The sequence below is a fragment of the Cervus elaphus genome, chromosome 10, assembly GCF_910594005.1.
Source record: "Cervus elaphus chromosome 10, mCerEla1.1, whole genome shotgun sequence".
Taxonomy (NCBI): Eukaryota; Metazoa; Chordata; class Mammalia; order Artiodactyla; family Cervidae; genus Cervus; species Cervus elaphus.
In genome coordinates, this window is record NC_057824.1 from 29,813,777 (window position 1) to 29,840,130 (window position 26,354).

The following is a 26,354-nucleotide window of genomic DNA, read 5'->3' on the forward strand; positions in this document are numbered from 1 at the left end:
ACAACAGGCTGGTTCCAAATCAGGAAAGGAGTATATCAAGGCTGTATATTGTCACACTGCTTATTTAACCTATATGCAGTGTACATCATGAGAGATGCTGGTCTGGATAAAGCACAAGCTGGAATCAAGATTGCCAGGAGAAATATGAATAACCTCAGATATGCAGATGACACGACCTTTATGGCAGAAAGCAAAGAAGAACTAAAGAGCCTCTTGATGAAAGTTGAAAGAGGAGAGTGAAAAAGCTGGCTTAAAATCCAACATTCAGAAAACTAAGCTCGTGGCATCCGGTCCCATCAGTTCAAATAGATCAGTTCATCTATCGGGCAAATAGATGGGGAAACAATGGAAACAGTGACAGACTATCTTTTTGGACTCCAAAATCACTGCAAATGGTGACTGCAGCCATGAAATTAAAAAAATGCTTGTTCCTTGGAAGAAAAGCTATGACCAACCTAGATGACATATTAAAAAGCAGACACATTACATTGCCAACAAAGGTCCATCTAGTCAAAGCTTTGGTTTTTCCCGTAGTCATGTATGAATTTGAGAGTTGGACTATAAAGAAAGCTGAGCGCCGAAGAACTGCTGCTTTTGAACTGTGGTGTTGGAGAAGACTCTTGAGAGTCCCTTGGACAGCAAGGAGATCCAACCAGTCCACCCTAAAGGAAATCAGTCCTGAATATTCATTGGAAGGACTGATGCTGAAGCTGAATCTCCAATACTTTGGCCACTTGGTGCAAAGAACTGACTCAATGGAAACGACCCTGATGATGGGAAAGCTTGAAGGCAGGAGGAGAAGGGGACGATAGAGGATAAGATGGTTGGATGGCATCACTGACTCTATGGACTTGAATTTGAGTAAACTCTGGGAGTTGGTGATGCACAGGGAAGCCTGGTGTGGTGCAGTCCATGGGGTCACAAAGTTTGACACAACTGACCGACTGAACTAAAAACAATATTTCCTCGGTGCAGCCACTATGGAAAACAGCACGTGTGCCTGCTCAATCACTCAGTCGTGTCCAACTCTTTGCAACCCTCTGAACTGTAGCCCTCCAGGTTCATCCACTGGAGTGGGTTTCCATCTCCTTCTCCAGGGGATCTTCCCAACTCAAGGGCTGGAACCCACATCTCCAGTGTCTCCTGCATTGGCAGGTGGATTCTTTACCACTGAGAAAGTGGTAAAGAATCACCTGGGAAAGAACCACCTGGGAAGCCCCAAAGAACAATATGGAGCTCCCTTGAAAAAACTACAAATAGAGCTTCCATATGATCCAGAAATAATCCACTCCTGAGTATATACCTGGAGAAAACCATAATTCAAAAAGATACATTCAACCCAACGTTCATAGCAGCACTATTTATAATAGCAAGACACGGAAACAAGCTAAATATCCATCAACAGATGAACAGATAAAAAAGATGTATATTATATTTTATATATATGTATATATATATATATATCTCAATGAAGTATTACTCAGCCATAAAAAAAGGATGAAATAATGCGTTTTGTAATAACATAGATGAACCTAGAGATTACCATACAAAGTGAAGTAAATCAAAGACAAATATCATGTATCACTTATATGTGGAATCTAAAAAATTGATGCAAATGAACTTATTTACAAAACACAAACAGACTTACAGACATAGAAAACAAACTTATGGTTACCAAAAGGGAAAGGTGGAGGGGAAGGATAAATTAGGAGGTTGGGAGCAACATATACACACTATTATATATAAAATAGACAAACAACAAGGACCTACCATACAGTACAGGGAACTATAGTCAATATCTCATAATAATTTACAAGGGAAAAGAATCTGAAAAATATATATATATACATATCTTTGTACTTTGCTATACACCTGAAACAAACACAACATTGTAAGTCAACTATAGTTCAATTTAAAAAACTCATATTATGAAACAATATTGAGGGCTTCCTTGGTGGCTCAGTGGTAAAGAACCCACCTGCCAGTGCAGGAGACATGGGTTCATTCCCTGGTCCAAGAAGATCCCACATGCCTCGTGGCAACTAAGCTTCTGCGCCACCTCAACTACTGAAGCCTGTGCATCCTGGAGTCCGTTCTCCACGAAAGGCCATCACAGGGAGAAGCCCGTCACCGCAATGAAGAGCAGACCCTTCTCTCTGCAACTAGAGAAAGCCCGAGAGCACCAACGAAGACCCAGCACAGCAAATAAATGAATTAATTAAATTATTTAAAAAAAATATTGAATGGCAAGAGATGCTATTATGAATTATGTTCCCTCCCCCAAAAAAGCCACGTTGAAGTCATAATTCCCAGGACCTCAGAACATGACTTTATTTGGACACAGGGTTGTTGCAGACCTCATAGTTAAGAAGAGGTCCCTTAGAATCAGGCCACGTGAAGACACAGACGCACAAGGAGAATGTCACACGATGACAAAGGCAGAGTGATGCAGCTGCCAAACAAGGAACGCTAACAATGGGCAGCCTCCACCAGAAGCTAGAAAAAGGCAAGGAAGAATCCCCTGTAGGTTTCAGAGGGATCACGGCCCTGTAGGCTCCTTGATCTCAGACTTCTGGCCGCCAGACTGTGAGACAATATATTTCTGTTGCTTTAATCCACCCAGGTTGTGGTACTTTGTTTCAACAGCCCTAGGAAATGAATGCAGGGAGCTGTTAATGCCTTATTGCTAAGTGAAAAAGCTACTGATAAATCAGAGCACAGACTATGATCTCATTTATATAAAAATCATGGTTATGTAATTTTAAACAACAGGAAAGATAGACAATAAAATACTAACAGATTTATCACTAGGGGATGGAATAGCAGGTTTAAATTTTTGTTTATTCTTCTAGTCCATATTTTGCAAATTTTCAAAACAAATAGATGATTAGTATAACAGGAGGAAAAAGGTTATTTTTTACAACAGAGATAAATTGCCCCTGGAAATACGCTCCTCGCACATACACCTTATCCCAACAAACAGCATATTGAATTTGCTTCCTAAGGTCTCAGCCTCTCTTGCCCACACATGCTCAGACTATGACTGTTCACTGAGAGAGGAGCAGAAGGAGGAGAGTTCATCCCTCTTCCTCGTATAATCAGTGGCTCCCCAGTACCATCAGAGTACAAGTCGAGCAATATCTATCATTCCCAACTCCTGACAGCATCTTCACTCTCATTTCCTATTCACAACCACACTCCAATACTGATCAGCTTAAATCTCTCTCACACACACACACACACACACACACACACACACACACACACATCACTTGTACTTAGCTGAGTAGTAATATTTATCCTCCTCTCTTAACGAATCTTGTGTGTTGATGTTCAGTCACTTAGTCATGTCTGACTCTTTGTGACCCCATGGACTGAAGCACACCAGGCCTCTCTGTCGTTTACCATCTCCAGGAGCTTGCTCAAACTCATGTTTATCAAATCGGTGATGCCATCCAACCATCTCATCCTCTGTCATCCCTTTCTCCTTTTGCCTTCAATCTTTCCCAGCATCAGAGTCTTTTTCAGTGAGTTGGCTCTTCACATTAGGTGGCCAAAGTATTGGAGTTTCAGCTTCAGCATCAGTCCTTTCAATGAATATTCATGACCGAGTTCCTTTAGGATGGACTGGTTTGCTCTCCTTGCTGTCCAAGGGACTCTCAAGAGTCTTCTCCAGCACCACAGTTTGAATGCATCAATTCTTCAGCGCTCAGCCTTCTTTATGATCCAATTCTCACATCCATACATGACTACTGAAAAAACCATTGCTTGGACTATACGGGCCTTTGGTGGCAAAGTGGTGTCTCTGCTTTTTAATCTGCTGTCTAGGTTTATCATAGCTTTTCTTCCAAGGAGCAAACATCTTTTAATTTCATGGCTGCAGTCACCACTTGCAGTGATTTTGGAGCCCCCCAAAAATAAATTCTGCCACTGTTTCCATTGCTTCCCCATCTGTTTGCCATGAAGTGATGGGACCAAATGCCACGATCTTCGTTTTTCTAACATAAAACCATGCTCTGCCATACCTTAGTGCCTTTTCCATCCTGTTTTCTTTGGCAAGTATGACTTCTCCAGCTAAGTTCCAGTCATCCTTAGATCCTCGACTTAAACACCAGTTTCTCCAGGAAGCCCTGCTTGATGACTCTGCCTCTTTAGGTTTTGTTGGGGTTCTTACCCTGGGTCGTCACATCATCTGGATATCCTGATGCCCTATCTCAAGTTGTATTGTAATCCTGGCTTCCTTCTGTCTCTCCCACTGCAGCTTCAGTTCCAGGAGGACAGGAAACAATCCCTGATCATCTCTGTACTCAGAGTGACTGGGCCTGGTACATAGTAGCAGCTCAGTAAATTCTTGTTAAACTGCTTAGAAGCCCAGATAGCTGAAAGTGATATGACTGTTGGATTGTGTTATTTAGAAACTGAATCTCCTTATTCCTGCTTTTGCCCCCTTCATCCCACCATCCACAAACCAAAGATATCATTTTCACTTAAGTTTAGGCCACCCTACATGGGTCCCCATTACTCTTAGAAAAAATTCAAATTCCTTGTCATGGAAAATAAGGCCCTACAGGATTGCCTTCTGACAATGCCAGCCTCAGCTTATATGGTAGAGATGCTATGAAATTTGCTGAATGATGAAATAGATGGTAGGTAGGTGGATAGATGAATGGGTGGATGGAGGGATGGATGGATTGGAGCATAAACTTATAGGAAGTACAACTTGAATATTTATTTCTCTTTAAAGAAACCCTTTGAAAATATTCCACAGCAAGGGAAAAATAGAAAGGACATTCGATTTTTAGTTTTACCACTTATTATCACCTCTTTTTGCATGCACTTTGCCGCTCTGGGACTCAGGGGTCTTGTCTTTTCACAGGGCATTAAGTTAGATGGTTCAACAAAGTTCACTGGAGATGCTTCTCTGGCCAGTGGTCCCCAGGCATCCAGAGGGCATTGCCTAATGATGCTTTCCTCATCTACTCTCATCTCTTTTTTCTTTGCTCCAATCCCACACTGGTGCCTCAGACAGTAAAGAATCTGCCTATCATGCAGGAGACCCAGGTTTGATCCCTGGGTTGGGAAGATGCCCTGGAAAAGGGAATGGCTACCCACTTCAGTACTCTTACCTGGAGAATTCCATGGACAGAGCAATCTGGCAGGCTAAAGTCCATGCAGTCACAAACAGCTGGACATGACTGAGCGACTAATACAACCCCACACTAGGGAAAATTCTGGATAACCATTAAACTTTGCTTTAGTGGACTTTGCTTTTATTGACTGATGATTTCAGTGTCTCATTTTTTCCTCCCAGCTGGCCATCAAGGTGTCTTTCTTTAAAAAAAAGTTTTATTCCCAAGAGGAATTTTCAAGCCAGCCAGCAAGATAATGGAAATTTCCCTACAAAACAATATCCCTACCAGTCACTGAGCAGAGGGAATGTCTGAAGAAATTTTCCATCACAGGATTCAAATCTCCCTGCTACATTTCACTTCAAAGTCAGATCATAACTCCCTCATACAATTTTTTTCTCACAACTAGAATTCCACCTGAAGTTTTCAACTGTAGGTCAGAGGTCCCCAAACACTCTAGAATCCATCCACTTTCCCTCACCTTGTGTTCTGCTGATGAAATCTTGGCCAGAATCACCTCCTCCCTTGACTAAGGGGATGACCTCCAAATTGGTCTCCATGCCTCCTCCACTTCCCCTGTAAGATATTTTTGCCAGACAACTTCCAGCACATTCTTTTTTTATTTAACAATGTAAATCAGGGAACTTCCCTGGTGGTCCAGTTGTTGAGAATCTGCCTTCTAATGCAGAGGGCACACCCTGGTGGGGAAACTGAAGTCTCACATGCCAAAGGGCAACTACGCCTTCGTACCCAACTAGAGAAAGCTGGCACGCCACGACAAAGGGCCTGTGCAGCCAAAATAAAATAAATAAATATGTAAACATTTTAAAATAAAAATTAGTGCCTGAGAATAGAAACCCAGCCGCCATTGTGGAAAATAATTTGTCTGTTCCTAAAAACAGGAACTATGTTCTATGTGCATTAAATATAGAACGCCCAAGCTTGTGTGCATGCTAAGTCATTTCAGTCGTGTCTGACTCTTTTCAAAGCGATGGACTATAGGCCGCCAGGCTCCTCTGTCCATGGGATTCTCCAGGCAAGAATACTGGAGTAGGTTGGCATGCCCTCCTCCAGGGGATCTTCTAGACCCAGGGATTGAACCTGAGTTTCTTATGTCTCCTGCACTGACAAGTGAGTTCTTTACCATTAAAATGCCATCTGGGAAGCCAAGAATGTGCTTATGACTCAGCAATTCCATTCCTAGGTAGATACCTTAAAGAACTGAAAACTGGTATCCAAATAAAAACTTTTGCAACATGTTCATAGTAGCACTATTCTCAAAGTGAGGAAACCATCCAAATGTTCATTAACTAATGACTGCATCAACAAAATGTGGTCTATCCTACAATGGAATATCATTCAGCCATGAGAAGTGTAAGTCACATATTGTATGATCCCATTTATATGAAACGTCCAGAATAGATAAATGAATAGAGACAGGAAGCAGATTAGTGGTGAGCAGGGCTGGGAGAGTGATTACTTAATGTCTACAGCTTTCTTTGGGGTGATGCAAATGTTTTGGAACTAGAGATGGTAGTTACACAACATAGTGAATGTACTAAATGTCACTAAATTGTGCACTTTAAAAATTAATTTTATGTTAGGCAAATTTTACCTGCATTTACAAAAAGTGCAAACCAGCCTATGTCACCAAATGACAACTCTCCAATGGCTTCCCCTGAGAATCTGAGTCAAGTGCACGCTTCTTCCCTTCAAGTGCGTTTCCAGGATCTGGTTCCTACCTACCTCACACTGTCAGCTTTTGTCTTCCCCCTTGTAACCACAACCTCCAGCCACACCGGCAACCATTGGGCCCAACTCCTTCCTGCCCCAGGGCCTTTGGTCTTACTCTTCCCCCTGCCTGTAAAGTTATTTGCTAATCTGCAAAGTTCCCCCCACAGGCAATTGCCTTAAACATTGTCCCTTTGTGGACACCCTCTGCTGATTTCTCCTAATAATGCCATACATTTCATCTCTGCTGACCTCATTATCCTGCTTTATTTTTCTATTAGCTCTTCTCATCTGAAATTATTGTATTAGCATGTATTTTTCAATTAAGGTGAATACACATAACATTGGGCTTCCCCGGTGGCTCAGTGGTAAGAATCCACCTGCAATGCAGGAGACTCAGGAGACTCAGGTTTGATCCCTGGGTCAGGAAGATCCCCTGGAGGAGGGCATGGCAACCCACTCCACTATTCTTGCCTGGAGAATCCCATGGACAGAGAAGACTGGCAGGCTACAGTCCATAGGATCGAAAAAAGTCAGACACTACTGAAGCAACTTAACATGCAAGCACATATAAAATCAACCATTTAAGTGTATAACATTGGCATTAGGCATTTTCACAGTATTGTACAACCGCCACCTCTGTCTAGTTCAACAATATTTTCATCACCCCAAAAGGAAACCCCATACCCACTAAGCAGTCACTCCCATCCTCCCTCCTTAGCCCATGCCTCTGACAGGCTGTTCTCTGTCTCTGTGGATTTACCTATCCTGGATGTTTCATATAAATGGGATCATACAATATGTGGCCTTTTGTGTCTGACTTCCTTCACTGAACATAACGTTTTCAAAGTTCATGCATGTTGTAGCAAGTATCAGAACTTCATTCCTTTTTAAAAAAATTTTTTTGGAGGATAGTTGATTTACAATGGTGTGTTGGTTTTGGGTGTACAGTAAAGTGAATCAGTTAAACATACATAGATATCCATTATTTTTTAGATTCTTTTTTCATATAGGCCATTACAGAGTATTGAATAGAGTTCCCTGTGGTACACAGTAGGTCCTTATCAGTTATCTATTTTATATATAGTAGTATTTATATGTCAATTCCAATCTCCCAATTTATCGCTCCCCCTCCTTACCTCCTGGTAGCCGTTAAGTTTGTTTTCTACATTTGTAAATCAATTTCTATTTTGTAGATAAGGTTTTTGTACCTTTCTGTTAGATCCCACGTATAAGTGATGTCATAAAATATTTATCTTTCTCTGTCTGACTTGTTTCACTCAATATGACAGTTTCTGGACCCACCCACTTTGCTGCAAATGGCATTACTTCATTGTTTCTATGGCCAAGTAATATTCCATCGTGTATGTGTGCCACATCTTCTTTATCCATCCTCTGTCGACAGGCATATAGAAAGGAGAAAAGGGTGGTCTTCAGGTCAAACAATAGTGTTCTTTGCTGCGTTCGTGTCCCTTCAGTCGGGCTCCAGCTGAGGCAAAATTCTGTCCCAGGACTTTCTGAAAATAGCTCACTTCACTGAAGGAAATCCAGTTTGCAGGAAAATGTTTTGGAAAAACTGCAAGCTTCCAAGGATCAGGGGAGAAGCTTGGAAAGAATGTGGTGCATCTCGCCAAAGAGTGGGATCCGCATTGACCCTCGCCCCGCTCCACGGAGCCCCACACCACTTGCTATCAGCGTCCCCTTCCCCGGGGCAGAGAGAAGGGACAGCTTCCTCCATCCCAGGCTCAAAGCCACGCAATCAAGGATGTCGCCAAGATGATACACCCCGTCAGGATCTTAATCCCCGGGTGGATGAGAGCAGACTTAACGACTCCAGGACCAGAATTAGAGCCCGAGCTATTAAGTGCTTCGTGACTCTGGTGAGGGAACAGATCACTTAGTCCAAGTCTATTAAAATATGTAATAAATTACAGCAGCTGGTAAGTGCTCCAATATGGCAACTTTAGCAAAAAAAAAAAAAGAGAGAGAGAGAGAAAGAAGACATTTTACAGTTGGATATTGTCCTATCTCTTTTTCTTTCTGTGTGCCTCCCTCCTCTGCCTACACATATGTATGTACATGTGTGCACACACAGATGCACAGACACACATACACACACACTCACACAAACACATACATACACACCTTTACTGGAGCCCCATGACATTTTCCTCTTCAGAGAGGCCATAGAGAAAACATTATAAAGTCAGACAGAATTGTGTTAGCATCCCATCTTTTCCACTAACCAGCTGGGTGAGCCCAAACAGCTTACTTTACCTCTCTGAACTGCTATTTCTTTTCTTGTAAAACAGGAGCCTCAATAATGCTTAGGCCAATCACCACGACAAGCATGAGACAGGTGCTGGATCAGGGGCACCCCTGCAGTTTGTAGGGTGAGTAAGCCCCCTTTTTCATCCCAAGGAGCCTAGATGTCAGGGGAAGGAAGGGGCCCAGGGCTCAGGATGCCGTTTTTCAGAGTCATGGCAGCCATGTCCAGGGAAAGTCATCTCAAAAAGAAGGCCAATTGGAGGCATTTGGTGATAATTAGAAATCACAAAGAACAATGTGTAACCCAGCAATCTTTGAAATACGCATTAGTGCAAACCCTTAAGGAAAAAGCAAAGAGAGCCGCAGCATCGTTCAGCACTAGATTGCAGACTGACACGCTTTAATCCAGCTCTTAAATTTTTAATTATGTTAATCTAATTTTAGACAGTAATGAGATTGTGGTGCACAGCCTTTATTTCCATTTCAGGTTGTCTCCTTTCCTTCTCAATCACCAACACTCCCCAACAGCGCCGGGCACCGGAGCCCGCCAGCTCCCTCTTCCTGGGAACTGGTGATGGCTTCCCAACGCCTCTGCCTGGCAGCTCCGTGCAGTCTGCCCACAGGCAGTGGCAGCGTCACCTGGGAGCTTGTTAGAAATGCAGACTCTCAGGCCCTGCCCCGAATCAGAATCTGCAGTTTCAAAAAATCTGCCAGGAGTCCATCAAAGCAGGAACTACTGCATTTGAGGACCCTCTAGACAACAGGGGATCTTTCTAAACACAGCTGGTCCCTGGAGCCCGGGGCCACAGGAGGCTGCAAACCTAGGCTGCCAACTTCTCGTGCTTCCTGAGTTTCTGTAGTTATTCTTGTTCTTATTTTAATCAGGCATGAAGATTAACTAATCTTGTGTTGCCAAATCCTTTGGCAACACAAGCTTAGTTCTCTCCCTGTTGGCAGCTGCAGCCAAAGGGGCCCAGGTAAGAATAAACCTAGTGCACCTTTACACTATGTTGACTGGGCCAGGTCTTGTTCTCCGTGCTTTGAAAGTGAAAGTCACTCAGTCGTGTCCAACTCTTTGCAACAACCATGTACTATACAGTCCACGGAATTCTCCAGGCCAGAATACTGGAGTGGGTAGCTGGTCCCTTCTCCAGGTGAACTTCCCAACCCAGGGATCAAACCCAGGTCTCCCGCACTGCAGGCAGATTCTTTACCAGCTGAGCCATCAGGAAAGCTCAAGAATACTGGAGTGGGTAGCCTATCCCTTCTCCAGTGGATCTTCCTGACCCAGGAATTGAACCGGGGTCTCCTGCACTGCAGGCAGATTCTCTACCAGCTGAGCTACCAGGGAATTCTCAATGCTTTATTGGTAATGAAGTACCCCTTGCAGCATCCCTGGGAAGTGGCTGCCACTATTATCCCCATTTCACAGATGAGGAAACAAGGTAAGTGACTTCCCCAAGGTCACAATTAGTCAGGCTTGGAACGGAAGAGTCTGACTTCAGAGCCTGAACCTTATTGATTGTGTGCTCCCACAGGGACTTCAACCCACGTAAGACCCTGAGTCCTTCGCTCAGCAGATATTTCTTGAGCCAGGAATGTGCCAGTCACTGGGGGGTGGATTGTAATTGAAGACAGAGATTTCACCATGGGGATTTAGGTCCAGTGGGAAAGAAGGACATTAACCAGATAATTACACACACACACACACAAACACATGTATGCATATGTGTCCTTACAAATGGAGAGGGTGTTAGATAGAAGAGGCACACAGTAGTCTAAGAATAACTAGCTGGGGGAAGTGCCCAGTGTGGGTGTCAGGGTGAGCCCACCAGGAGACCTTTGAGCTCAGGGATTTTTGAGCACAGGGCTCATGGAAACATTAGCTAACAATGGGACATGAACAGTCCAAAAAGAAAAGATGTGAGGGTCTAGGAAGCAAAGGTGATGGAAAGAGACAGGCCCCACCAGGACTTCTTCGGAGACCATGCTAAGAACATCATTATCCATGGCACCCTTCTCGTCACTATTTCCTCCCAGCACCATTTTCCCTCTCCTGCCTCACCATACCCCTGCTTCCTTGCCTCTTCTCCAAGGTTTTCCCTTCCCCTCCTTCTCCTCCTTGTTGTTCCAGCCCTGCTCCACGTTGGCACTGATTTGTGGCTATAGTCATCAGGTCAGGGCTAATTGCATATGACAGGAGCCCAATTCCAACAGGCTTAAACCTGAATGGTCTAGCTTCAGGAGCAGTTGGATCCAGGTGCTCTACAACGGCATTGGGAATTCCTTCTCTCCTTATTTGGACTCTGATTTCTTGAGTTGGCCTCATCTCCAATGAGTTCGATGGCCCCCTGCAGCTCCAAACCTAGATATCGCATTGGCTTGTTACCAGCCAGGTAACAATGGTTACCTAATGGTTCTGTGACCTTTCCAAGGAGAAGTCCAGCGGCCCAGCTTGGATGATACATCTGTCCCCGAACCAGTCACTCTAGCCAGGATACATTAATGCTTTGGTTTGCCAAGCCAGGGGATCATCCCTGGAGCCCAAGTTTCCTAAAGGATCATAAGAAAGAATTTGAATAGCTGATATTTCAGGCATGATGAGCATGTGGGGAGGGGCTAGAGGAAAAAGAACCGTGCCTATCTTCTGGGTGCCCTTCAATACTTTGCTTGCAATCATCCTTGACAGTTCCTAATAGCAGGGGCAACTGAATCATTCTTTCTTATAAGAATTTGCCTCAATTATAAAATGCCATTGGTTATTTTTATCAGTAAAATATAAAAAGTAGACTTTTATCAGAAAACACATGCTTGCTTTAGAAATGTCAGTGTGGTTAGGACAGCATCTTAAAATCAACAGGATGTTATCAAGGGTTCTAGTAAGCATGAGGTTTGGGGTGAGGCGCAGAGAATTAAATAAGTCAATTCTCATCTCATTTTCCCAGAGTTACCATGTTCTGCTTCCTAATCCCTAGCAAGGTTGGTTATGATAGCTGATAAGGCTATATTCATTATCTACAGAGGATAAAATTCTGTATCTTGGTGGAGAGAAGACAGACAGACAGAAATGGGGTTGATAGAGACAGATAAAAGGAGAGAGCAAGAAACCAAAAATAAATACATAAAGATTGGGCTTACAATTTACAAGACAGTTTAGGGAGATGCCCCAAGTACAAGTGTGAAATTAATCATGATTTCCTTGTAAGTGGGTATGATTCTTGGGCCAAAGGGCAGGAAGCATTTTGATCTCAAATATTCTAAACTGTTTCTGTTTCTGGGAGGGAAGAGAACAAGAGCAGATCAGAGAATCTTCTTCTTCCCCAAGACAGAGCTGGCCAGCAGCCTCCGTCTCCAGGAGGAAGCACCATGGCTCAGGCACGTGGCGTCTGCAGCCAATGCACACACATCCACCCCGTACTGTTGTTGACAAGACGTTTACAAATTCAGGGAGAGAAAAATGTGGTCATTTATACTGCCACGCTCTAAAGCTTGACATCAGTGGAGCTACCAGAGTCCATGAATCACCGAAGGAGGTAAAAATCCAAATGGATATAAATGTCCAATAATAATGGCAAAGTTAAATAAATTACACTTCATCCATATCATGGAATAATATGAAGCCATTATAAAAGTGAGCTAGACCTCCACTGAGTGCCACAAAAAGGCCTCCAAGAAACACTCAGTTAAAATAGAAAAGCAAATTGCAGAACAATACATATAATATGAGCCCATCTATTTATGCTAGGAAAAAAACAGCTATGCATGTAAATGCATAGATAAAGGATTTGTACCAAACAATACCGGTGACTATCTCCTGGGAGGAACTGGGCATAGTAGGATTGAGATTTCCATAATTTCTTTATCTATTTAGATTTAGATAAAGAAACATTTTTCTACTATTGGGCTCTTTTTCAAGGAAAAACTATATCTATGTATCTATATGATATCATGTACATGATTCATTGTACTTACCATGTGAGAAATGACAATGGAAGTTAGCAATCTGGGGAAACAGAAAATGTTCACTTATTTACCCCCAGCCTCATTAACACCCCCTGCCCCTCTCCCCCAGGACTACTGGTACCCTACCTCTGGCCACACTGGCCACTGCGGTTCTCCTGTCCAGGCTGGACTACTCTCCATCCCGTCATGGTCCACCTTTCTGCTCTGTCTACAGGGCTGGGCTCATACAAGAGCATTTTGCTCAAACACATGTAGAATCCAGAGATAATACTATTACCTCAATCACCACCGTGCTTCCGTCAGGATGGGCCTGGTTATGCCGCAGTAACAAAGCAGCCCTACATCTCAGTGCTTCAGCATGGCAGAGGTTTGCTTCTTGCTCACGTTTCATGTCAGATCTTGTCACAGATCAGAGCTGACTCTGCTTCAAATTGTCTTCCATTCCGGGGTAAAAGTTAAGCCTCTGGCACACCCTCTAGGATGTTGCTGGTTTTCTGTTAAAGGCAAAATGAGATCAGGGTGAACCACGTGATGGTTCTTAAAACTTCTTCCTTGGAAGAGAAGAGGCCCATGTCACTTCTGCTCATATTGCAATGACTCAAGTCACATGGCCAAGGCCAATACCAAAGGGTCAGAGAAGCATGAGCCTCCTGGGGTAGGGGCATATGATGGGGAGGAGGCAGCAGATATTTTTACATCCCCTCATGCACGATTTTCAAAGACTTGAACCACAGCAAATACTCCTGGAGTGCCTGCTATTTGCTAACTACTGTACCACTTGAGGGGATATGAAGACAATTCATAATGTTAAAATCTAGACATTTTTATGCCTTATGACAACAGATACTATGCTAAACTTGTTGCATGAATTAACTCATTTAATCCTCAAGTCAGCTATTATTGGGGATGAGCAACCTGGGCCTGAGAAAAGTCAAGTCACTTGCTCATATGCACACAATCCCTCTCCTCCAGGAGTTTAGTCTGCAGATATCCTAGGATGTGTCCCAGACTTGGAATATGAAAACTGCTTAAGACTTTCTGCTCTTCAAGAATTTATTTATAGATTCAATCACCCACCACATGTAAGAACTGAGTTGGGTTCTTAGGATGCTTTAGAAGAGAACTATCACCAGGACATTAATTCTTCCTATCACTCTATTAGCTATAGGACCTAGCGAGTTGCTCAGCCTCTCTCAGCCTCCAGATCCTCATCTAAAACTGAGGATAAATGTAGAGTCTGCTCTTTATTCAATGGGATCTACACAGCGCCTCCTCTATGCCAGACAAAATTCTAGGTATCAGTGCTGCAGCAATGAGTGGATCTCCCTCCACCCTTATTGGGGGCTGAGAGTCTACTGGGAGAGAAAGAAATTAATCAATATATAACTTAGTGATAATATAATAAGTGCTATAAAAAGTAATAAGGCAGAAGAAGGAGTTTAGTGATAAGGGTGCTATTTTTAAATAGAGTGGTCAGTAAAGACCTTACTGATGAAGTGATACTTCAGCAGAGACCCAAATAAAGCAAGTGACATATAGTCATGTGAGGTTCTAAGAGAGCATGTTTCCAATGGAGAAAATAGCAGATACAAAGCCTGTGAGGCCAGGCTGTGTCCCCTGTGTTGGGAGAGCAGAGGAGGCCAGCGTGGAATGGCTGAACCCAATAAGCAAGCAGGAGACCTCTAGTTAGAGACAGAAAGGCAGGACCACATCATGAAGGATCCCATGGGCCGTAGAAAGGGGTTTCAGTTTCATTCAACCAAGAGGATGAAATGAGATAATCCCGGGAAAAGTGCTTAGCACTATGCCAAGTGTGGAGTTAGCCTTCAACAAATGAATGGATATCAGCAGTTCTTCATACCATAAGTGCCTAAAGATTTATGCAAGGCCTTTATGTGCTAGGCATTTTCCTGGAAGCTTGGGAATCACCAGTGCACACGGCACAGAAAAATGCTCTCATGAAGTTTGATTTGAACATGGGAGCCAGACAACAAAATAGATAAATGTAACAAATAAATAAGTAAATGGTGAGGTGTGTTGGAAAAGTGGCAAGTGCTATGTGTAGCAGATAAGGAAGGGGGTTCAGGCACAGAGCAAGGTGGTGTCACGCTGTGATGTTAAGTCCTATTGAATGGGTGAATAGGCTTCATGAGAATGAAGTCTCAGGTGAGGAGTTTAGGGAAGCAGATTTCTGGAGGAGGAGTATTTCAGGCAGAGGGAACAGCTGGAGCAAAGCCCTGGAGGCAGGGCTGTCAACTGGTACATTCAGGGGACATCAGTGACACCAGAGAGGAGCAGGGGATGAGGTCACGGGATGATGGGAGCCAGGGCACGCAGGGCCTTGTAGGCCATTGTAGAAACCTGGGTTTTTGCTCTGTGTGCTGAGGGTGCACCAGAGGGTTCTGAGCAAAAGACGGACATGATCCAAGGTAGGTTCTAACAGGGTGGCTTCAACAGCTGGTTGAAAAGGTGGTTGCTTAGAAGCAGGAAGACCATTAGGAAACTGATGCAGGAATCCAGGTGGGAGATGCTGGTGGCTGTGGCCTAGCTGGTAGTGATAAAGGTGATGAAAAAGCATAGGATTCTGAGTATATTTTGAGGTTAGAGCTCCCTCCCCAGGCCCCTATCCATTTCCTCTACCCCCAACCTCTATTATTCCTGCCATAAACAATCAAGGAGAGGGGAGGCCACCATCAGCGTCCCATGCCTAAGCTTAAGCTCAGGACATTGCACGTGTCTCTACTCCCTGCTTTGCTGGAGAGCTCTTCATTTATTGATAGCAGCTGCTCCCACCTCTGATGGCATGGAATCAGTTCTATTAAGCCCAGATTGGCAATGTGAGGCTGGGCGAGAGAGGGGCACAAAATAAAGATGCCAGCAGCAGAAAGAAAGATAGCCCTTATACAAGAGGAATTTCATGCCTCAGCCCTCTCCTGGTGCTATTTCTAGAAGCCCCCAACCCTTTAACCCTAAATACACCCCCTTAAAGTCTTGAGAGAGTGATCTTCCCTGGTATCTTGTTATCAAGCAGACATGCATATTGGGTCTTTCTTTTTTAAAGGAATAACAGATTCTTTTTTTCCCATGTCCTTTGATTTATTCATTTTGCAAATAATTATTTTAGTGCCAGGCATTCTGATAAATGATAAAGATAGAGTGGGCACAATCAATACAGCCCTTAACTGCACAGAGCATATAATTGAGTACAGAGACAGATAATGAATAAGTAATTCAACCTGTAAACAGTGGAGCACTGTGTCCAAGAGGAAGCAGGGGCTAAGGATGCAGGCTTTGGCAATAGCTGTTTGCTGGAAGATATTAGGAAAATTACCTAGCGACTCTGTGCCTCAGCTTCCTCCCTTGTGAAATGAGGTATAATAAGACTGCCTACTTTCCAGATTTGTTGATGGATTGAATTCACATATACAAAGCTCTTATGAAAATATCCAGCACATAGGAAATGTTGTCTCAATATTTGCCACTATTATTATAAGCATTTAATTCAGGTTATGATTATTCTGGGCTTCCCAGTGGCTGAGTGGGTAAGTAATCCACCTGCAATGGAGGAGATACAGGAGATATGGGTTTGATCCTTAGGTCAGAAAGATACCCTGAAGGAGAAAATGGCAACCCACTCCTTTATTCTCGCCTGAAAAATCCAATGGACAGAAGAACCTGGCAGGCTACAGTCCAGAATGTCTCAGAGTTAGACATGACGGAGCCCAAGCACAAAACAATGATTATTCTTTGAAAGGACTGTATAGCATATGTACATAGGTGGAGAAGACAGAAAAGTGTGTGGAGGGCAGTCTCTCCATGGAGGTGAATTTAAGGTGAGCCCTGAAGGACAATGAGGAGGCACCTTTGCAAAAGTGTGGGGGGAGGGGCCACAGGGCAAAGTGTTTGAGCAGAGAGAAGGGTGTGGGCGAAGACTCTTGTTCAGGGAAGAGGATGGTTTGGGGGAGGCCTCGTAAAGAGTCGGACACGACTGAGCGACTGAACTGAACTGAACTGAACTGTGGAGAGGGTGGTACAAGGCACATGAAACTGCAAAGTCACCCGGTCCTTTCCTGCAGCAGGAGCGCAGGTGTTGGGGGATTGACTGAAGTAGCCAATAGCAAGCTTATTGCCTCAGAAGATTTTGACATGGATTCTTATCACGTGGTCTTGCCAAAGCCCAAGTCATTGTCAATCACAGCAGGTATTTGTCCTCTTTTCCTGCTTTGTCTAGTGAAGATGCCTTTGAAGACCCATATCCAACGCACACCCCAGCAGACCAGTATCTACCCCCTCCCTTTGTAGCCTTGTTTGTGACGTGGGACTTTGACCCCAAGCATATATGATTGGATGAAAAAGCAAAAATGGGCCAATCAGATTCTCCCCTGGGAATTTTGAGTTGTAGTACCTGATCACTTTTGCTCGTCAATTACTGAGACTAGATCTGAGAGATGTAGCACTATTTACAACAGCTAGGACACGGAAGCAACCTAGATGTCCACTGGCAGATGGACTGATAAGGAAGTTGTGGTATATACACAATGGAATATTACTCAGCTATAAAAAAGGAATCCATTTGAGTCAGTTCTAGTGAGGTGGATGAAACTCGAGCCTGTTATATGGAGAGAGAAAATGAAGAAAAAGTATGGTAGCCACCTTTGGGCTGTGGGCAGGAGAAGTAGAAAAGCTACTCTGCATAGAAAGAATGGGGAAAATAAAAAGCAGATGGGCTGAGAGCAGCAGAGAGGAGGGAGAATGCAGCTCCAAGAAAGCAGAGAGAATAGAGGAGCCTCAGACCCTGATATGTTCAGTTTCTGGTTCTTGAGTCCAGATGAGCTGTAAGAGGTACCTTTGTGCTGATCAAGCTTAGACTGATTTGAGTCAGCTCCTTTGGCTTGCAACCCAGCATGCCCTGAGCACCTCCTTGACCATTCCACAAAATGCCAATTACATTGTTGAACTTCTAGGTCTAGGGAGTGGGCACAATAAAGTTTCATGGACACTCTGAAAAATCTTCCATGAGCATTTTATTTTATATTTGCTCTCTTGTTCTAGTCCAAGATTTCTTTTTTTATTGAAACATTGTTTATTTACAATATAATGTTTGTTTCAGGTATACAGAAAAGTGATTCAGTTATACATATAAATATATATCTATTCTTTTTTAGTCCACTTTCCATTATAGGTTATCATAAGATATTGCATGTAGTTCCCTGTGCTACACTGTATTTGTTGGTTACCTATTTTGTATATAGTAGTGGGTATATTTTAATCCAAACTCCTAATTTATCTCTCTGCCCCCTCTCCTTTGCAACCATAAGCTTGTTTTCTATGTCTGTGAGTCTATTTCATGAGCCTTTTGAAGTAGAAAATTCTCTGTAACTAATACATATGCATTCCAACAACAACAAAAAATCCAGCTCAACATGTAAGCTCTTTGTACATGGGTTATGCCAATAGCAATAGTTTTAGGTGGTTTATCCTAGAATTTCTATATATCTGGGCATTTCATTGACTGAAATATTTAAAGGAGCATAGATCATTTGGACATTGTACAAAGAGATCTATCTGCAGAGCAGCACTTATAGGTTTATTTTTTAAATTCTTTTCTTGATTAATTAGTTGTAGAATTAATACTAATAGTCATTATTTATCAATTCATTATTATATGTCAGATACTGCTTTGGGGGTTTGACATGAATTAACTTATTTCATTCCCATTGCAATCTTATGATATAGGTGCTATCATTCTCATTTAAGGGGCTTCCCAGGTAGCACTGTAGTAAAGAATCCACCTGCCAATGCTGGAGCCACAGGAGATTGGATCCCCGGGTTGGGAAGATCCCCTGGAGGAGCAACCCACTTTAGTATTCTTGCCTGGGAAATTCCACGGACAGAGGAGCCTGGTGGGCTACAGTCCATGGGGTTGCAGAGAATTGGGCATGACTGAGCAACTAAGAACAAACATCCCCATTTAAGATGGGAAAACTGAGGCATAAAAGATGAAGAAACTTGCCCAAGAGCATCTGTTAATGAATGACAAAACTGGAGTTAAAGCTCCGTTGTCGAGTTCCAGAGTCTAGGCTTTCAGCAATCACACTACTTTTGTCCCATGCTGTCCGTTTTATATCCACATAGCTGGTTCTATAGCTTATTTTTATAGCATTATCATATTTCTGATAGTTACTATTTTATTTCTGACACCTCTGAGTGTTAGAAGGGATTTTTTCCCCATCTTCTCTGCCACCACCTCACTCCCTTCATCCCCAAATGTTTGGTAGATGTAACCACAAGGCATGATTTGCACATGAAACAGTAGAGCCACTAGGTAAATAATTTTTTACCCAAGGAAATAAAAATGATAGCATTTATTTAGTACTTAGAGTATGCCAGGTTGTGCCTGTTGCAATCAATATTTCATTTAATTCATAATTTTCCTTGTGAGGAAGATTATTTCCTCCCCCTCACTTTGCAGACAGTAAAACTCAGACTTGAAAAGATAATGTGACTTGGCCAAGGTCACAGAGCTAGTATATCATGGATCCAAAATTTAGACTCCTGTCATATGACACACACGTGCACACACTCCAATTACCAAGATCCGTGGCCCCAGAACTGTAAGGAAAGACAAGATAAAATGCAACACGAGCCTTGTAATTCAGACTAGTCTCTCTTGAACCCTAGGGACTCATGTCTGAATGCTAAAAAGCGCAGGCTACAGCAAAAGAGAGGTCAAAACCAAAAGGTAGTCTGGGGGTTAAGATTTCACCTTCCAATGAGGGGAGCGCAGTTTGACTCCTAGGTGAGATGCTAAGATCCCACGTGCCTCACAGCCAAAAAGCCCAAACATAAGAAACAAAACCAATATTGTAACAAATTCAATAAAACTTAAAAAAAAAAACCCAAAAGCCTTGTTTTGGTGAAATTTCTGGGGACATTGATTGCATCTGAGTTTACTAGTAGGCTCAGCAGTATTTGTTTCAACAGGGACTTTTGGGATGAGCTGTCATTGTGCTTCCAACACCATCTCATCACCCTTGGTGCTAACGGTGTTCTCAGCCCTCGCCCAGAGCGAACAGTGCAGAGCAGAAAGAAAAAAACAGGCTTCATTGGATGGCCAAGCAAACTGGGCTTGTGAGAATAGGCCAGACATTCCCCCAGGGGCTCCCAGAAGTGGTGAGGTTGCTGGTATTGGGAGCTTCAGGTGGATACTGGGGTTATCACCACTGGAAGTAGAAATAAGGTTCCAGGGTATATATCCAAATGATCAATCTATCCTTGTCACATTATGGTCCATCACACACAGACTGAACACCATCAAAACAGCACAGCTTTTTCACCCCAGATTCACAGAACACCTATCATGTGCTGGACACTGTGGGGTCAGCACTCATGACAGAAGAGTCAGTACATCCACAGGTAACCAATCAAGGTAAGGCTGTCAGATAAGAGCGGTGACAATAGGCAAAACAACTGAAGGTGCTTCCACACATTCGCGTGTGTGAGCGTTATACTAGGAACTTCATTGAATCTAATCCACACAAAAGCAAAAACAAACAAACAATGGCAATAAAAAACAAGGAAGATGTTAATATTCTCCAAGGATGAGAAAACTGAAGCTCAGAGAGGTGAATAATATTCTCAAAGCCACACAGCCAGTAAGCTGTTGTACCAGGATTCAGGTTTCAAGATCCCTCTGGCTCCTGAGCCCAAGTGTGTCAACAGCTGGCTAATGTCTGTCAAGTTGTTTTTCTTCCTTAAAATGGGCTCCAGACCTTCATGGAAGTTTTCCCTTGGAGAGACTCCACTCTGACCCTGTGAGATGACAAAGGTTGATGCTTGCTGAGAAGAATACAGAGAGGTGAGGAGACATCGCTCTCTCCCCAGAAGCATTCTAAGGGTGTGTACTTTTTCTGTAAGTTTCTGCAAGTGACTTTGATCTGGTTTTTATTTTTTAACAAAGCCCATAAATAGCTGATGTGGTGAGGCTGACCACCTAGCCATCCTTTCTATGGTAGGGTCTGCCAGCTTCGTAAGGCTGGGAGACATGTTTTAGCCTAAAAGAAAATGTCTCAAACACAGAGCTTCTGAAACAAGCATTTCCTCCCTCCATGGGGAGGCAGGAGGCAATGTGAGCAATGGGAAGGCCAGGCATTGTCCATGCCTGCAGAGACCAGAGTCTCGGGCTTGGGACTCCAAGCAAGGCTGCGTGCCAGACTCCTCTTCCCAGCTGGAGACGTGGAATAGAAATGCAGGTAGGGCAATGTCAGTGTCAGGCTTCTAATTTTCAAACAAAGGAATCAGTTCAGGATGGTGTGAGCTGAAAAGAAACATATCAGAAGTGATTTGTGAACTCACAGGATCTTTAGGAGGTGGTGCAGTGGATTGAATCCTGGCCTGCCAAAAAATATATCCATGTTCTAATCCCTGAAATCTGTGGATGTGATCTTATTTGGGAAAGTCTCTGAAGATGTAATTAAGGTAAGGTTCTTGAGATAAGAAGACATCATTCTGGATTATCCAGCTGGGTCCTAAATCCAATGACTGCTGTTGCTGTTTAGTCACTAAATTGTGTCCAACTCTTTGAGGTCCCATTGACTGTAGCCTCAGGCTCCTCTGTCCATGGGATTTCCCAGGCAAGAATACCAGAGTGGGTTGCCAGCTCCTTCTCCAAGGGACCTTCCTGACCCAGGGATGGAACCCACATCTCCTGCATTTGCAGGTGGGTTCTTTATGACTGAGCCACCTGGAAGACCCACAAATCCTTACAAAGCAGAGATTTGACACAATTGGAAGTAAAGACATAGAGCAAAGGGGAGACCATGTGACCCAGGAGGCAGACTGAAGTGATGGGGCTGTAAGTCAAGGCTTGCCAACAGCCACCAGAAGCTGGAAGAAGCAAAGACCTAATTCTCCCTTAGAGCCTCCAGAGCAAGCATGGCCCTCTGACACCATGATTTTGAACTCCTGACCTCCAGAAATATGAGGGAGTAAATTTTGTTGTTTTGATCCACCAAGGTTGTGGTCATTTATTACAATAGGAAATGAATGCCCATGAAGAGAACCAAGTTTTGAGGCTCTGCTTAGGATAATCCTTAAACTCATACTGCAGAACTGGTGCAGCAGAGGCATCACCACACCCATGGTGGGCTCCATGGACCTTGCAGTGCCAGCCCCTGCGATGCTCCACTAAGCCATTGGCCCCTGCTGCCTCTGGAAGCTGGAAGAAAGCTGTGGCCATTATGGGTGAACCAGCTTTCAAGGCAATGTCTGTAACAAGCAATCTGATTGGTGGAACCAGTGTCACATGTTTTCACTCTAGCTGCAAGGGAGACGGGAAAGGTAGCTTCTGTTGTAAAAGGTGGGAACGTAGAGCAGGTAAATTCCCCAAACACAGGAAGGTACGGGGCAGTCAAAAAGAGAGGAGTATCCTCTAGAGGTGACTTGCCAAGCAAACCCCCATCCTATTCCCTGACTCCTCCCATTCAGCATCTCCAGGTATTAGCAGCCCCAGAACCATCTTACTGAGTGAACTGTGCTTCAGGTGTAGTAAGCTGTGGGTATAAAGAAACGGTAAGGGCATCCCAGGTGCCTCAGTGCTAAAGAATCCACCTGCCAATGCAGGAGATGCGGCTTTGAACCCTGGTTAGGGATGATCTCCTGGAGAAGGAAATAGTAACCCACTCCAGTATTCTTGCCTGGGAAATCCCATGGTCAGAGGAGCCTGGTAGGCTACAGTCCATGGGGTTGCAAAAGAGTCAGACATGACTTAGCAACTACACAGAGCAGCAGAAGGAACTGTCAGGCTTGCTTCTCCAGTTTCATTATTGCAGCAGCTGGGTTTTGTTTTCACTTTTGTTCTTCAGAGTTAACTTACCCTTTGTTGCTGAGGTTTGCTTCCTATTGAAGGCTGTGAGGTTACAGGTCACGTTGCATGGTCTGACCCCCACCACTCTCCTCGCTGCTACCTTGGCTGCAAGCCACACTGACCTCTCCACTGCTGCTTCTTCCTCTTTGTTTTAATGATACCATGTAACCTTTTTTATAAGATTTATTTTATTTATTTGACTGTATAGGGTCTTAGTTGCAACACTCCAGATCTTCACTGTGGCACACAGGCTTCTCAAGTTGCAGCTCATGGGCTTATTTGCCCTGCAGCATGTGGGATCTTAGCTCCCCGGGCAAGGATCAAACCCACGTCCCCTACATTGGAAGGCAGATTCTTAACCACTGGGCCACCAGGGAAATCCCTCCACCACTTCTTGAATATGCCAGCGGCCATCTAACTTATTCCTGCCTGAAATTCACTTTCCTTGAAACTGACATGATTCACCACCTCACTTGGTTCAGCTTCAGGTCTTGGCCCAAGTGTCATCTCTTTTGAAAAACATTTCCTCACCACTCAGTTTGAAATAGCAACCCTTACCCATCATCTCCATCTTTCCACCCTGCTTTATTAGTGAAAGCACTCATCTACCCAGTGTAAATTGCATTTATTTGCTTATTTTTTTTTTCATTTATTTGCTTATTTTTTATGGCATCTTACCCTCCCTAAATTCCACGGGAAAAGGATCTTTTGTTTGTGTGCTGCTGGGTCCCCAGTGCCTAGGGATAATTCCTGGCATGTAGGTGGTGCTCACTAATGTTAGTTGAATGCAGAAATCATATTATCACTAATAGTTTAAATATTTTCTCTCCCCCACTAGGATTTAGCCATTTTTACAAAATGATTCAGTCTTATTATTCTGTATTCCCCTCGGAGCCTAGCAGAGTGCTGAGCTCATACAGGACCCCAGGGAGTATTTGCAAGAAGAATAATTGGGTAGGCAAGCACATTCACACTCTTGTTAAATCCAAACACTTGTGTATACAAGCAAGATTCTCGAGTGGAGATTTCTCCTAATGGTATTTCCTAGCTTTAAGCTGGCATCCGGTATAATTAGATCTGCCTTTCTATAGCTCTCTTCTCACATACAGACAGCCAATGTGGTTTTGTACACATAGTATCTAATTCTAGTAAGTAGCAATAAGCATCCACCCAACTTGCATGTTTTTATTCATTAACAAAAGAGTTCTCTTTTCCCTCAAAGATCCCCTGGAGGAGGGCATGACAACCCACTCCATTATTCTTGCCTAGAGAATCCCTTGGACGGAGCCTGGTGGGCTATAGTCCATAGGGTTGCAAAGAGTCAGGCATGACTGAAGTAACTTAGCACACATGCATGGGGCCATTATGAAAAGAAGTTTCTTAATATTTATGTACACATTATATTTATAGTATGCATATATTGCATAATTATATACATTATATTTATAGTATAGATTATGCTTTTAAATAATATATAATATTATAATATTCCCAGGTGGTGCTAGTGGTAAAGAACCCGCCTGCCAATGCAGAAGACATAAGAGATGTAGAATCTTACGGGTGAGGAAGATCCCCTGGAGGATGGCATGGCAACCCACTCCAGTATTCTTGCCTGGAGAATCCCATGGACAGAGGAGCCTGGCGGGCTACAGTCTATGGGGTTACAAGAGTCAGACAAGACTGAGTGACTAAGCCACCAGTGCTAAACACTGTCTTCCTTTTACAGAGAAACAAAAGGTTGAGAACTATTAGCAAACATTTTTGGCACCATCCTGAGATGTTCTCTATAACATTTTTTAGTAATTTATACCAGTAATAAATAACTGGTATTTATGTTCGCCAATCTACAGAATGCTAATATAAAGGAAAGTTCAAGGTTGCTTAAGGAAAGTAGGATATGTAGTTTAGTAAAGGAGGTATGTGGAATGAAATTGCATTTTGTTAAGGGAAAAGGAAATAGGTCTGACTTATAGGTGTCTGTTTCTGAATGGGAAAATACAGTTATGGATACAGAAAGGGATAGAAAGGTTTGTGGAAAAAGGGCCCATAAAGAGTTTCATACATGGCACAAGTTTCCTAGGGGTGTCGAAATGCCTTTGGTAACAGATTTGAAGTTTCTTTACTTCTCAAGCAATCTCTTCTGTATTTGCCTTTGAAATATTTTATTGTTACTTTGGTTAAGTGAATATTGTTTCACAATGACCTATGATCCGATCTGAGTATTTGTTCTAAACCCTTTGATATTTTTGACAGAACTTCCTAAAATCAAATTCTAATTGTTAAGAGAACACACTGATCATAAAAAACATCCTCTTCCAACAACACAAGAAAAGACTCTACACATGGACATCACCAGATGGTCAATACTGAAATCAGATTGGTTATATTCTTTGCAGCCAAAGATGGAGAAGCTCTATACAGTCAGCAAAAACAAGACTGGGAACCAACTGTGGCTCAGATCATGAACTCCTTATTGCCAAATTCAGACTTAAATTGAAGAAAGTAGGGAAAACCACTAGACCATTCAGGTATGACCTAAATCAAATCCCTTATGATTATACAGTGGAAGTGACAAATAGATTCAAGGGATTAGAGCTGATAGACAGAGTGCCTGAAGAACTATGGACGGAGGTTTGTGACATAGTACAGGAGGCAGTGATCAAGACCATCCCCAAGAAAAACAAATGCAAAAAGGCAAAATGGTTGTCTGAGGAGGCCTTACAAATAGCTGTGAAAAGAAGAGAGGTAAAAGGCAAAGGAGAAAAGATAATATATACCCATTTGAATGCAGAGTTCCAAAGAATAGCAAGGAGAGACAGAAAGCCTTCCTCAGTGATCAACGCAAGGAAATAGAGGAAAACAATAGAATGGGAAAGACTAGAGAGCTCTTCAAGAAAATTAGAGATACCAAGGGAACATTTCATGCAAAGATGGGCACAATAAAGGACAGAAATGGCATACTTAACAGAAGCAAAAGATATTAAGAAGAGGTGGCAAGAATACATAGAACTATACACGAAAGATCATAACCCAGATAATCACAATGGTGTGATCACTCACCTAGAGCCAGACATCCTGGAATGCAAAGTCAAGTGGACCTTAGGAAGCATCACTACAAAAAAAGCTAGTGGAGGTGATGAAATTCCAATTGAGCTATTTCAAATCCTAAAAGATGATGCTGTGAAAGTGCTGCACTCAATATGCCAGCAAATTTGGAAAACTCAGCAGTGACCACAGGACTGGAAAAGGACAGTTTTCATTCCAATCCCAAAGAAAGGCAATGCCAAAGAATGCTCAAACTACTGCACAGTTGCACTCATCTCACACGATAGTAAAGTAATGCTCAAAATTCTCCAAGCCAGGCTTCAACAGTACATGAACTATAAACTTCTGGATCT

At 43.1% G+C, this 26,354-nt stretch overlaps 1 long non-coding RNA gene across 1 annotated transcript in view; it reads right to left on the bottom strand.

The window, feature by feature from the left end:
* Positions 1-1,984: 1,984 nt before the first annotated feature.
* The window catches only part of LOC122701457, a 56,716-nt gene continuing 32,346 nt past the window's right edge, over positions 1,985-26,354 (bottom strand). The window contains exons 3-4 of the long non-coding RNA XR_006343087.1: positions 13,369-13,585; positions 1,985-2,162 (exon numbers count right to left, since the gene is read on the bottom strand). This is a non-coding gene — a long non-coding RNA (uncharacterized LOC122701457). The remainder of the gene's footprint in view (positions 2,163-13,368; positions 13,586-26,354) is intronic.